The 14,512-nt window shown below is 43.8% G+C and overlaps 1 protein-coding gene across 13 annotated transcripts in view; it reads left to right on the forward strand.

Annotated features, from left to right (window-relative positions):
- The window catches only part of THSD7B (thrombospondin type 1 domain containing 7B), a 481,009-nt gene that overhangs the window by 205,047 nt on the left and 261,450 nt on the right, over positions 1 to 14,512 (forward strand). The gene's annotated exons all lie outside the window — the stretch shown is intronic.

Consider the following 14,512-nt stretch of genomic DNA (forward strand, 5'->3'; position numbering starts at 1 on the left):
CTAATCAGAAGAAAAGTGAAATATTCTGTCTGATCTGTGGAATGCACTTGGAGCAATTCCAGCCCAGGGATTCTCTGGGTTGTGAGCAGATCAGGATCCCGAGGCTCCTCTCAGTGTTCAGCAGTGTCTGTAGCTCGGGTAGCTCTCTTATGTCTCTGTATCGTGTATCTGCTGAAAATAACTGTTAGAATGGCCAAAACAAAGCAGTGTCAGCGTTGAATTCCATCAGTTGGTGAAAGAGGGGCTCAGGTTGTTCTGGAGCTGACACAGCACTCACAGCCACACCTGAGCTGCTGCAGACAGGTGTACTTGGGGTTGGCGCAGGCTGCAACAGCCCAAGGTTTGTCCCAAAACTTTGTTTCTCTGCACGTCTGCCACCTCTAAATGTGTGCGTGTACGTATATGCCAATATGTTTGAGCAATTATTCCATTAAAACTTAAATATTTGAAGAAGCTAAATCAAATGAGCTGTGATAACATTGTATATGACTGAATTTGCATATTTTGTTTAATAGATGCAAATTTGTTATTGTGTTCAGTTTAATTTGCCATCATTTCCTCTGCTTTACTATTGCTTTGGGTGCCAAGAGTTTGAAGCAAGACTGGGATTCATGCTAAGCTGAATAACGGGCATGTGACTTCTTACATGTTGAGTCTGATCTTGTAAGTTCTTATTCTTTCCCAGGGCTTTACTGCTGTTGTGCAGGAGCCAGCTGGCTGCCTTCAGCTGATGGTTCCCCTCTACCTCCTTTCTGGGTGCTGCTCGGTACAACTCAGTTTGACCACCACAATGTTGGAACAGCAGCAGATGTAGGGATGAGAATGAACTGAAGCCAGCACTTGTAAAACAGCAAGTTAATAATATATTTATAAGGATACTATATATAGGTACTTTGATAGCAATATATAGTGTTAAATAATGTATAATGTATTTACAGGAAAGAAATTTCAGCTCTGCAGAAGCGATTGCATGTACAACTGCTTGGCAGCAAGAGTGTGGCATACTACATTGTAGGTATAGGTAACATAAGTCTGTTTAAAACCAAGTGGAAGATTGCTGTAAATGTCCAGAATGGAATATATACCATCTGAATACTTAATGTGCTTTTGAAGTAGGTTATAAAATCATTAAAAGGAATCTCTGAGGTATTTAGGAGAATGTAAAAGTCTGTGTGACTTTGAACTTGAGAGTCTGAGCACTTTGGTACGAGGTGTGTTTGTAAGGGAGGTGCAGTGTGGTGGTGAGGTGCTCCTGGATTATTGGGAATGTCTCTGCTAAGTATTGGGTAGGTTTGTTTGGCCTTGCCTTCCTACAGTAGAAAGAGCAGTGGTTGTATGTTAAGGGCAATAAAGGACTCTGGAGACTAAATAATGTTTTTGATGATACAGAGGAAAATGAGAGCTACTCAACGATGTAGAAGATTGGGCTTCAAATCTGCTGAGGCAGGTGGTCACAGTCAGAAGCCAGAAATCCCTGTGTAAATGTTAACAGTTATTAAAATCAGAGGTTTTCTTTTTGTAGTTTCAGCACGTTAAGGGGAGAAGGGGGAAGAAAAGGTTAATCAAATACCAGAATAAATAATATGTTGGCGTATAAGGCAATCATTCCTGTTCCTATTTTTACTCAAAGCTACCAAGCTGAAACTATGAGTAAGTTTTCTAGCTCGTGTAACACCAATGCTTTGTTTATGAAGCAGCAGCGGAGGTCAGATGGAGTGCTTTGACTTAGGAGTTTGTCTCACACCTGTGCCCATTTAGGGCAGCAGTTGATGTGCTAGCATTTACTCAGATGCATCATTTTCTGGGTCAGACTTAAGCTGTTTGCTTTAACAGAAAAGTATTTCAAGACTTTTCTTGTTTGAAATGGCGTAGTAAGAAAAGAGGAATATATATATATAAAGTAGCGAAGAGGAGCAGCTAGGTAAAAGGAGGTTGGGGCTCAGCAGTTGTCCTGTGCATCCACTGGCCGGAGGTTGTGGGGCTGATCCCCTTGATGCTGTGAGACCTGCAGGAGAAGAACATGGGGGCTCATCCCTCACCTGGGACTCTGGGAGGGAGCTGTGACCACTGTGGGTTCTTATGGCCACAAGGTGTTGCTGCTATACCTGTTCTGCCTGGACATTCCCTATGGTTGGTGCCAAGGAGAAGCAACTGCAACAGCTGCTGGTGAGGACCTAGAGTTATCTTCAGCTTGTTCCTTATCAAATCCCCTATTGCTCTGTCTCAGCTCCAGCCCAGTAACCTCCAACAGGAAGCCCTGCCTCAAAACAAAATCATCAGGCAAGGTCCAACGTTGAGTGTTGGACCTTGCCTGATGATGATGGATTCACTAATGTTGTTTGACATGTCTTTATGTTGAAATGCCTGCTTTGATGTTGTGAAGGTTGAGTTCAGAGAAGGTAATCAATCTTTGATCTGAAAAGGTGCTTTCAAAGTTCTTGGTAACTATTCAGTGGTTCAGCTTGCAGTCATATTCTGGCTGTAATTCTGGTTACAGATGAACTGCGCTGCATGCTGGTGGAAACATCACATGAATATGTGGAAAAGTGAGCAAAAACTACAAAAAGTGAGTGGGAGTTTGGGAGTTTTTGTCAGTGCTGTGGAATTGCCAGGTCACAGCCTGAAACAATGATTGAGCACCAGGTGAAAGGGCTTACCGAGGGAGCTCAGGTGCGAACAATGAAGCTGAGTGACCAGGAGGGGTGGAATCCACACCTTCTCATCCTCATTTAAGGTTTAGCAGCTGGAGGAGCAGCATGTTTCTGGACAGAGATTGCAGCCCTTTGGAGCTGTTCCTGGTCGTTGGAAGGGGTAAGCAAATTTTCCTTCTTTATTCCCTGCTATGCTCTGTAGTGCCAGTGCCAGTTGCTTCCTTTAATTCAGGGTGGAAATACGATGTATTCCTGGCTGCTTGCTTTAGTTACGTAATCATTGTTCTTGAAGGTTGTTTGCCCATTAGTAGAGAGTTTCAGCACATACTAGGAAAAATGTCTTCTCTGAAGAATGATGATCTTAGAAGCCTTTTCCACCCTTCGTGGTTCTTTGTGTGGTGGAATTTGTTTCCTCTTCCAGCACTGAACGCCTTGGAGTACAGGTGGGTAGTAATTAAATCCAGGAACATGTTGATTATGACAGTGATGATTATGAGTGACTTCACGTTTACTCGAGATGGGCTCCTGGAACTTAAGCTGAATATTTCTTGGCGTTCCGGATGCAGAGAGGAACTCTGATCCAAAGTCACACATTCTGACCCCTCGCTTCTGTCTTTCTGTGTCGAGAAAGGAATCTGCTTAGAAATGGCTTTGTCTGTTTTGGCACTGTGACGTGCTAGGGGAATGGTGAACGAAGTCTACTTCCTTATTTCTGCAGGGACCTGAAGGTTTGGCTGTTCTCACCTGGCCCTGTAGAATGGTGGACTTCAGTTTTCCAAAGTATTGTGATTGGTGGCAGGAGTCTCAAAATGGTGATACGACCAAGTCTGGGTGAAGATTCAATTATTAAATAATACGTGGATCCTTTGATCACAAATGTGCTGTTTCAAGATGAAGTTGCATCTTTACCGTTGTTTCAAAATTATTGCATGTTTATTCCTGGACAGCTAAGTGTGTTTCCCTTAAGTAATGATAAAGCTAATTTGTCCTTGGGTACAGAAACCAGCCTGTAACGTGCAGCAGTCATTCATCAGGTGTTAATTCCCTATAATACTGTCAACAACAAACTTCTAATAGCTGTAAGTACATCTAAAACTGTGCCCATCTACAGATATAGTGGGAAAGGTTGTTTTCAAATTCAAGAAAAGTGCTAAAGAATGCTATTTGTCCATAATTAAATATTGAGGACTTTTGTATTAAATATTTAATTGACCAGCTGTACTGCAGTCAAGTAGTGGGGAAATGGTAGAGCTCTGTGTTTGCACTTAACAGCTATTTCTGGGGCAACCAAGTGACCTGTTCCTGAATAATTGGAAGGAAGGGAATGCCCTGGAGGAAAATCTGTCTGTTACCCCAGTGTTGGGCCTGAGGAGTGGCACTTGGTCATCACGAGGCTGCACCAGGGCTCTTCTGAGCTGCAGACCTGCCTCTGACTTCTGGCTCTTGGAAGCAGAAGTCCTGGGAGCTTGGGAAGGCTGTGAGGCACGTGGAGGGAGGCAGGAAACTGAACTGCTTTTGTTAGGCAGGATGTCTGTGCCAAAGTTGGCATTAAAACAATGCAAATTGAAGAAAGATTGGGGTAGATAGAATTTTTGTCAATTTTACAGACTTCTTTGAATCAGATAATTGCTAAGAGAAAGAAGAGTTGCTCTTTGTCAATGCGTGAAATGGTCCTTGTGCTTTGAAGATCAAATGTAAAGACAAAAGAGAATCAGCGGGTTATCGTTACACTCAGATTCATGGGGTGGTTGATGGTAAAAGACAGAGCCGGCCTTCTTGGTTGTCTTTTCTGATCACTCCAGATAGTTCAGTTGAACACTGAAGGCAGAGTTTTAGATACAGAAGTACTGCAGTGTCTGTGGATGTGTTACGGGTCCATAACACATCAGAAAAAGATATGCTTGTGGTGTGAGACAGCACTGTGTTAGTAGTTGGCCTAAGACCCAGGGTTTGTGTTGGTGTTGCAGAGGTACCTTGCTTAAACATCTCAGTCATGGACACCTACCCTTAACAGCAGAAATTTGTTTGTGGTTGTTTGAAGATGCACTGAGAAATGTGTGTTGGGAACCCTGCACAGTGTGGTCTTACAGGGTGATGTGCTTCTGCTCTGTTTCCTCATTCTCTGTCCCTGCCACCAACAAGTGGTGCAAAGGGGGAGATCAGCCGCGGGTCTCAGGGTTAATGATGATTTGTTATCAGTTGACCTGAACACACGCACTGACCAATGTTATTTTGACCTGAAAATTGAGAGGAGATTTAAACCACAAATGAGGGAAGTCCTGGAATGTATTTGATGTCCTTGTACCCACTGCTACATCCAGAGACTGTATGCAGTTTGTATCTATGGATTTTGGAGTGTTTTGTTCCGTTAAAGCTAGGCTGTGCTAATGCTGCATCTGTCTCACTGATGTATCTGGGCAAATCAGATTACTGGATGTGAGGAATGGAAAGCAAGCGCATCCTGATCAAAGCAAGCGGAGGATTTTGGCTTCTTGTGTAGCACGTGGGGTCGTTCGCTTCCTAGAATCAGTGGGGTGTTGGCCTGAGCAGAGGAGGCACTGCCATCTGCTGTGTTTCAGTCCTGCTGCCCGCAGAGCACAGACCCACGAGAGCTGCTTGTGGGCAGTGCGGGCTGTCGTGTACCGGGATGCAGAGGAAAGGAACTCTTTGATGCAGACACTGCGTTGAAATGTGCTATGTTCCATCTCGTGTGGGAGCTGAGGCGTAGTGGGAAAGGTTAGCAAAGAGTTGGTTTTGTTTTCCTAACTGTGGTGAAAGGTCTGCCGCTTCGTGAAGGCATTTTGTGTTGCAAACCGGGTTGCAGTTCTTCCTCTGAATTTATAATGGCTGCGCTGTGTGTCCTTCCTGCAGCTCTCCGAATTACACAAATACATCCGGGGGGACAGAATCCATTGTACTGAATGCCAAAAGCTCTTATATAATTTTCTTTGAATGTTTGTGGTGGAATGTTGGATAACTGAGCAGTCAGGAGCTGGCAGGATGAATGCAGGGCTTGGCTTACGATGAGGAAGACTGGGCTCCACATCAGCTGCTCTTGGCTTCGTTCAGATCTGGGACCTGGATTAATACTCTAGAATTGAGTTCTTTGCACACAGAGCTGTAGTGAGGTGCATCTCTCACACTTTTGATGTAAAATGGATGTGAGAAAGGTAACTTTTGTAATCGGGGAGAACATAAAGTTGCTGGATTAAATAAACCATTGCAGTTGGGTTTAATGACAGTGGTGGATGAGCTCTGCAGCTCCCCTGTGCATAGGACAAGACTGTTCATAATTGGGAGAGCTGCTTTAATTTGGCTGAAGCGTGGTCTGTCAGCAAGGAAGCCTTATAAGCAAATTGAACTGTATTATGCAATGGAAAGAGGCTGTTACAGAACTACCTACATTTTCATTAATAATACACAAGTACTGGCTTTTCTGTTCCTTCAGGTGATTAACCAAAGATTTCTGTCAGTGATCTCACCTCTGTTTTGTGGGGTGCACTGGGATATCTCCCTGTTGGTGGAGGCAGTGCAGAGGTGAACCCTCAGTACCTACCTGCCTTGTCCCCAGGAGAGGGGAGCATTGATCTCCCATCATTTGAATGTAGATCCAGGGCTGGGGCTGGTGGGATTTTCTGGCTCTTAGGTTTTTGTTTGAAACAACAGCAAAAATTAGATGACAAAACCTGGGCTGAGGTGCCAGCAATGTCCATCTCCAAAGGAACGTTTTTTGGTGTGGGTTAGTGTCATTACCTTAACAAACCACAAGGGCTGCAAATTGCTAAAACCTAATGTGTGTGCTAAGCTATCCAGGAAAAGTCTTCTGTAAGCCACGTTTGATGTGTTGTGGCCTACATCTGCTGTTCTTGGCTTACCTGCAGTGAGGGCTCCTGCTGCTGCCCTAGGCTGATATCTGTCCGTGCAGACTGGGGAGATGCACTCATGGCCGCTTCCATCCAGAGCAGTGCTCCAACCACTGCACCAAAGACAGCATTCAAAAATGTCATATTTTTGGAATACGTTTCTTGTAGAATTGTTCCTGTGCTACTTATAATTTTCTTTGCAAGCAGTACGGAGAAAAATCAGATGGGTGAGTGATAACTTCAGCTGAAGACGCTGAACAGGGCAATTGCTGCTGACAGCAGAACAAAGCAATCAGAAGCATACCCAGTGCTTTAACATTCCAATGCAACTTATATATTTAAATAGACAAAAAAAGCGCCGTGTAATCAGAGGGATTTAAAGGAATAATATTTCTTGCAACTACTGCTTATTCAGGTGTTGCTCAATACATAATCAGCCGGCACGTTGTTTTCTCCATTGCCATGTGCTTATTACATTGTGCAGTCAGCTTTGACTAAAAGATAAGTGAGTTAAATCTGATGTTAAGCCTTTGTGATGTTTTGCTAAATAGAATGCTCAATCCGGGGTCATAAAGGCAGAAAGTTAAGTTCAGCGTGTTCGTGATATGTGAGTTGCAACCACAAAGTTGTACCTTTGTGCTCATTTGTAAAAGAGAAAAAAACTTTAAGGCAGGGGAAAAAAATCCTGGTTTGGTGGCTTTTTAAAAACTGAAGCTTCTACTTGAACACTGCCATTCCTAAACCATTTCTGCTAGGCTTGGAGCCAGCCTTGCTGCTTGTGTACTTGGGCAAACCTATCCTTGCTGTCCCTAGAAACTCACTGTATCTTTGGGTTTGATGGCTGTGAGACAGTTGGGTTCAGAAGGGTTCCCTGGGCTCTGGACAGGGAGGGTTCATTAACTCACCTCCTTGCCTTGCTGCTTGTTCTGAGGTGTTTGGGGACAGGTGGTTTTCCATCTTGTATCTCTGCTGGTGGTGCCTGCGGTGCAGTTTGCAGCTGGGAAGCTTCTCCAGAGCAGTGCAATGGATGGATCTGCTGCTGTCCTGCTGCAGAAACACAATGGTGTTCCCAGAAAGCAGAATTCAAGATGCTCTCTGGATTTCCCTCTCAAATGACTCTTATGAGACGCTCAGTAGAGAATTAGGTGTTTATGCATGGATGAGGAGAAGTGTAATGAAGAGGAAAACTACAGTCTTTACTCATTTTAGACTTTCTGGTGCTTTTCAGATAAATCCGGAGATAAGTTGCAATTCAAAGCGTGCACCCGTTCTTATGCGCTTTTCAGCACTTAGATGTAGGACTTAGGCACAAATAAACCCTCCCTAAACCAAACCCAGAAGCAAGCTTTGAAAAATGATAATGGGAAAAGCTCAGAAAGCTGCGTGTGTGAGGCCTTACAGAGAGAACTTTGTGAAAAATGTGGAACTCCAGGGCTACAGTGCTATGAAGCGAGGCACTGCTTTAATATTAATTGTTCAGGTATTGAGAAATGGAGAGAAATTTGACCGGAAAGCAGGGACTTGGCTTGACACAGTCTTTAAAGCTAAAGAAATACATATTAGACAAATGTTAGCAGCTGAGGGCAGGACTGAAGATGCTGTTATCCTGAGTGTGCACCCTGTGTGCACGCAGTTTGCTTCCCTGACCAGAGACAGTGCCTGGGCGCTGCAATATCCTCATTTGTCTTCCTCTGTTACTGGAGCAGATTTGGCTGGCAATGAAGTTGCTGTAAGCAGTGAGGGATTCTGTCGTTCCAGCTTTCATTTTTCTTCTGTAAAGATCAGTGGGCAGTTAAGACAAACTTTGCAGGCTGTTGGGATGTGATAGGGAGCATGCAATTGGCCCAATGCTGAAGATGCTCGCTGGACTCCCAGTGGTCTGTCCAACAGAGTGCCAGGAGCATTGGGCAGATGATATGGATGCAGGGGAAGATGGTGTCAAACAGCTGATCTCATCCTTCCAAGTGGGCTGTGAAGGAGCTGAGGGCAGCCTGAAGCCATCAGCAGTTCGGCAGCAGTGCTGTGTTATTCAGTGTGGGTTAATTTGTCCTTCTCAGTAGTGTGGTGATTGCAGGTAGCAATGCCCTGTGCCATTTCTCTAGGTGAAGGCAGTGGGTTGTGGACTGTGCTGCAAAGTGGTGAATCATGGTTTAGTGAGAACCATTGGTGGTGGGTGAATGGTTGGACTGGGTGATCCTGTGGGTCTTTTCCAACCTTGGTGAGTCTATGATTCTACCGTGAGCCTGGAGAGAAAATGCAACCCTGAAACTTTCCTGAATGGAATCCGTGGAATATTTTGGCAACTGTAAACGTGGAAACCAGAAATGTTTGTGTTGGGCACATTGTGTGACTTCTCACCTTGTTTACACTAGAGTAAATCTGAACGAGCTCTGATGTAAATTTGATTAAAAGTCACCCTTGGGGCCTAATTAGGCAGCGATATAATTAGCAGAATAGGTCAAATAGCAGTGGATTTCTCGGGTATGAATGGATGTTAATATGCTCATGTTTTCATGGATAGATGAACTGTAATTGCTCTTGCTGCTCACTGTCAGGGCTCTGCAGGCTGCAGTTCTGTGTGGTGCTGGTCACTTCCAACCCTCAGTACTGAACATCATCAGTCATTTTGCAAGTGACACTAAGTTAGGAGGAAGACCCTGCAGAGGGATCTGTATAGGGTGGATCGATGGACAGAGACCAGTTGTGCCAGCCTCAAATAGGCGTGACAGTTGGGCTTGGGAAAGACCACTAAGATCACCAACCTTAATGATTCTGTGACTCACTCTGCCTTTAAGCCAAAAGTACATAGAAATGCACACTTTTGTTTACCAAACATTATACTGACAGGCTTCAGGCTCCCAGCTGTACCAAATACGGTCAGTTTCCTACTGATAACACGTCGTACCTGCTCAATAGGTTACTACATTTGCAAAGCCTAATGCTCTGTCTCCTGTCTTGCTCCAGATAGCTGGAGGTGGCTGCGGGAAGTTTTAATATGTTGTTCCTTCTGCAGAAACATCCATCAGGGAAACAGAAATGGGAAAGGCGATACGATCAGCACCAGCCCCGTTTCATATGCAGTGCTGCAGACACGGGCTACACCCTTGGCAAAGCACCTCATTAACTTGCCATGTACTTGGTGGTGGGCACACAGATCTGGCAAACGTATCATTACTGTGCTAACGGGGGGGAACTGCCACTTGCTAGAGTGCTGCCAAGATATGTGTATCTAGCTCGGCTGCTTTTATATTCTGCTAAATATTAAAGGTTGTTTCTTTATAACTAAGGGCTCTGTTGAAGTAATGGGGAACTTGCATTTTATTTTCTGTTTGATTGAATCCTGAATTCAGTGCTAAAAGCAAGAGAGAAATTCATATTAAAAAGCCTAACCCTTTCCATCAAGGAAATTTGATTATAACTAAAACCCCAAATGTTTTCTCCTTCTATATCTATTTGATTGCCTTTTAATGTTAAAAAAAAAAAAAAATCAAAGTATTCTTGAAAGCTGATGTAAGAAGAAAGTCATGAACCTTTAAAAGTATTTTTATTCACTTTCGCTATTTATGATTACTGGAAGGAAATGTGATTTGTGTGGCTTGAATTAGGGGATGACATCCTATGGTTACCAATGTGCTGAGGAATTTGCAGCTGGTCGGTTCATCGTTCTCCTGAAGACTGCAGTGAGACCTCTCCACAAGGCAGCAGTGTTTCCCCTTGGGCCAGGTGATGCGATTTGTTTGCTGGGTCCTGAGGCCTCTGCTTGCAAGGCAGGGAAGGGGATTGTGATCGGTGGTTTGGTCTTTGAAGGTGAGTTTTCTCTCCCTTGCAGTAATGCCCGTGAGCCTGTGGCAGCCTGCAGCTCCTCTGGGTCCTATCCCAGGCCGTGCTATGCTGATAGCTCTTCTGCCAGGACAAAATTACTTCTTTTCCCATCTGACCTTAAATTTGAACACTGGTAACAGACTGCACCTTAAGACTTCACGTGTTTATAGACATCATTGTGCAACCTTGCATGGTTTGTTTTTAAAAAAGGAGAAGTCCACGCAATGGAGAAATAATATGATAGATGATCAAATCGGAGCAAAGCCTTATGATTAACTTTTGCAGGTTTACTTGCTTTTGAGGTTCTTGCTTCGATTACCTGTTTTGGAGGTTTTTGTGATTTATCAGTTTCCTTTATTTTGATTAAGAGAGTAATTGAAGCAAATCCCTGCCATACAAGATACCAAGTTCAAATGTAGGTCATATTTAAAAGGATGTATAATGAACTGTGTTAAAAATTTGTGCTGGTTTTCTCTGGTGCATTCAAATGGATCCTTTAAAAGCTGCTGATGTAAAGCTCAGATTATATATTGAGAACTTGAAGGGTCTTTGCAATATAAATTTGGGCCAATTCTATACGTGAGATTATACTGCAGATCTTTAGGTGGTGAAATGCCAGAAGTGTGTCCTTCCATAACCTCTCATTCCTGTGGATGGCTTTGCAGGACAGGAGTCCTGTCCTTTGAAAACCTCCCAATGAGTAGGACATTGGTGCAGTGTTACTTTGTGCTATAGACCCTTTCTTCACCCTCAAATACTGGGAGGTTGCACTTGAAGTTTTCTAGAAGCTCGGTGCTCAGAATAACTTGATGCTGTCTCTGCTTTGAAATGTTCTGACAATATGTGGTTTAACCCAAAGGGAATGGGAGAATTCCTATAGCTGGACTTCAGTACTGCTTTTGCCTTCTGCAGTCCATTGATTTGAGTTGGTACAGAGCATACACACCTGGTTAACTCCTCATTATGCAGAACAGCCCCTGCTCTCTTAATGCAAACTTCTGCACTTGCTCTAAATCAGTGATATCTGTATTAAGAAATACCGTACTGCACTATGAGAAATCTGTTGAAATAGAGAACTATAAAACTTGGAAGAGTTAATTCTGTGAAAGGCTGTGTACGTGTGTAAGGTTACTCTTCCAAGTCAGGGTTTGTGGCACTGTCAGTGCCTCACTGGGCTGTTAGGAGCTGGTAGCCCAGGCCCCCTGGGAAGTCAGTGAGCCATTCTTTGTGCTTTATCCCCCAGTAGCTCATGGGATAAAATGTCTTATGAGAACTTGAATTTTGGCAATCCAAAGTCTTTAAAACCAGTGATTTTGGAGGATTGCTCTCATGCCATTTCCTGTTCCTTGCAGTGATTTTCTTTTTTCCCCATTTTTAAAAAAAATTTATTTAGAATAAGCTGAATACTCACGGTGCCCCATTGCAGAGTTGTTCACAGTTATTTTGTGGCCATCACACGCTGCAGGAGGAGTGTGTTGGTCAGTGCTGCAGCAGTGAAACAAGTGCCTGTGCAAGGCAGAGGTAACCGACTCATTAATCTTAACCACATCACCCTCATCACCTGAGGGTCAGACATAGTTTAATGCTAGTAGATGGGCACCTGTTGGTTTGCACTCCGTTTCTGGCAGTTTTTCCTTTTCCCTCAAAATTTGCTGATAATTTTAAAAGGAAATTGGTAAGGAAGAGTGTAGGAAATACCAACCGAGCTATCATGCTTAGTACAAGGTACTTTCTAAGCTTGAATTTCTGTTCTACCAAATCTGCATGTTACAAAATGCCACTGTGTAGGGTGGTTATTACAGTGCTGTATTGTAATGTAAATAACGTGGTTTCTATTTTGTAACCACTGTAAAACACTGTTTGGAGTAGAGCAAATAATGGACAGAAGAAAAGGGCAAAAGGTGAACGTTGCACAGCCGTTGCTGAGCGGATACTCATCAACAATCAGTCAGCTTATCTTTCACAGACAGCACAAATGTAGGTATGTGCACTTCTACTTAATCAATTTTTACGTGATTTCTTCAGAATTGTGCAGCACTGTCTTAGCACTGAGGAGTTTGGGGAAGCCAGAGGAAGATGAGTGTAAATGTTCTGTCCATGTACTGAAATGCCTATCAGAAAGTTTTGGGTTTTGGATTCCTTGAGCTGCTATCAGATTAATTTTAAACCAGTTGCCTTTCATGAAGGAAAAACATTCACTTGTGGCCTCAGAGGAGGAGAAAATACAGCCTTCTTCCAGGCCCTCCTCCTTTCTGTCCTGGAGTGGAGATGTCATGCATGAACATGGTTGGGTATGTTGCTGAGGTACACTGAATTTTACAGTCTCTCACGGATAGGCCCCTATGAGTTCAAGAAAGCGAAGGCTGTTTTAGGGCCCTAAGTGGTCAAGTACTGCAGGTGACATCTCCCAGGAAGGTGCTGCCCAAGCCATGGCGGGGAAGGGAATTGGTGACTGCTGGAGTTGCACCTTGGGAAGCAAATCTGCCAGAAATAGGAGAGCATGGAGGTACCAAATTCCTGTTATCAGTTCTGGTTCTCAGTGGAGGTTGGGGGTGGTTATTAAAAGGCTCAGAATGGTAAAAGGAGAGGATGTGGACACTTCATACTGCCTGGAATGTTGCAGAGGCTGTCGGTGCTTTTGCAAACGTTAGATAATACAGGTGAGGTAATACTGAGAGCCCCCTCAGTGATGCTGGAGGTACTGATACCCTTCAGCAAACTAGTCATGAGAAGGCTGGGGAAAGGTTTGCACTTGGATGTGATATTCCACTGGTCTCCCGAGACAGCTTCATCAGGTTGTTCTGTATGTAAACAGACCAAAAACATGTGCCTGATCTCTAGGCTGTGTGGCCAACGTTGTAACATCCAGAAGTAAGCCAGGGCTTTAGAGATGAGCTTAAGGACTTGCACTTGGGGTTGGACGTGACATTGGCAGGCACTGTTATCTTTAATCCAATAAACTGATGAAAAAGGTGTGAAAATAAAACTAAAACAAACAAAGAAAAAGGCCCATTGAGAAAACTTCAGAATTAGATTCTGTTCGGCAGTCTTACTTTACAGCGATGGCAGTGAAGCAGGGATTGTTGCAGCAGCTGCTGGTGTTTGTTTCAGCAGAAAACTGAAAGAAGGTTTATGCTGTCTGATATCGATGCTGGAGTCGTTGGGGATTACAGATGTATAGAGAGACACGAGGCAAAACAGTGAGGGAATCGATACGATCTGGGGCTCCAGAAGTTGCTTCTGCCATATGGAAATGGTGCTGTATGTCTCCTGCAAGGAAGAGGCAACTTCAAGGTCACGGGAGATTGCTGCTCCATGCTGTGGAATAATAGGTGATAACACAGGTGGATTGCTGTAGCGCAGGTGATGAGTCTTGATGTTTCATAAGCTCTCCATGACTGTGGTAGCTTGAAATGAAAGATGTTATGGTTTCAGGACATAGCACAACCTAGACAAATGAATTTGTTTTCCAGCGATACTGATACTCGGAGCAGACTTATGTCCATCTCAGCAGCCTAAGTCATCTCAAGGACTAACTGCATACTGCTGTCAGACCTACTTCACAGTTTGGCCCTATCAGTTTGGGTGCTCTGCATTGCTGAGGTGCTGAGGACAGGGTGAGCCCGGTGGGGCTTCCTCAGGACATCTGAAAGATGTTAACAGAGACTGAACGCAGAACAAATCGAGGCTTCTGTGAGAATATTAAGCGCTGCATAAAAGGCTTCTGAATCTTTTCCTGGGCTCGTCTTGTGATTCTTTGCTCCATGCAGAAAATATACGGCCAGAAATGCTGATATCAAGTGAATCATCTGTGTTGTTATGATGTCGTGGATAATGTTTTTGAGAAGCTAAAACAAGCAATACACTGGGAGGCTAATAAAACATATGTATGGTGAAAATGATACATGATTGCTGTTAAACTTTATAAATCTTTTATAGTGTGGTAAATGCGCTGAAACCAGCTAGGCTGGAAAAAGTATGCAAATTAAAAACGAAATGGAAATTGAGAAGGCTAACAGGGAAAGGAGAGATACCTATATTTGCAAGAGTACACAAGGAGAGGATGTTCCTTGCATTACATCTGCCTCTGTGTAATCCAGCTCTGGGGACTGAGCAGAGGAGGCACAGCTGTCTGGGACTTAGAGGCAGCAAGTTCAGGTGAGGACTTGGAGCCTT

Source organism: Gallus gallus, chromosome 7 (assembly GCF_016699485.2).
Source record: "Gallus gallus isolate bGalGal1 chromosome 7, bGalGal1.mat.broiler.GRCg7b, whole genome shotgun sequence".
In the NCBI taxonomy this organism is placed as follows: domain Eukaryota; kingdom Metazoa; phylum Chordata; class Aves; order Galliformes; family Phasianidae; genus Gallus; species Gallus gallus.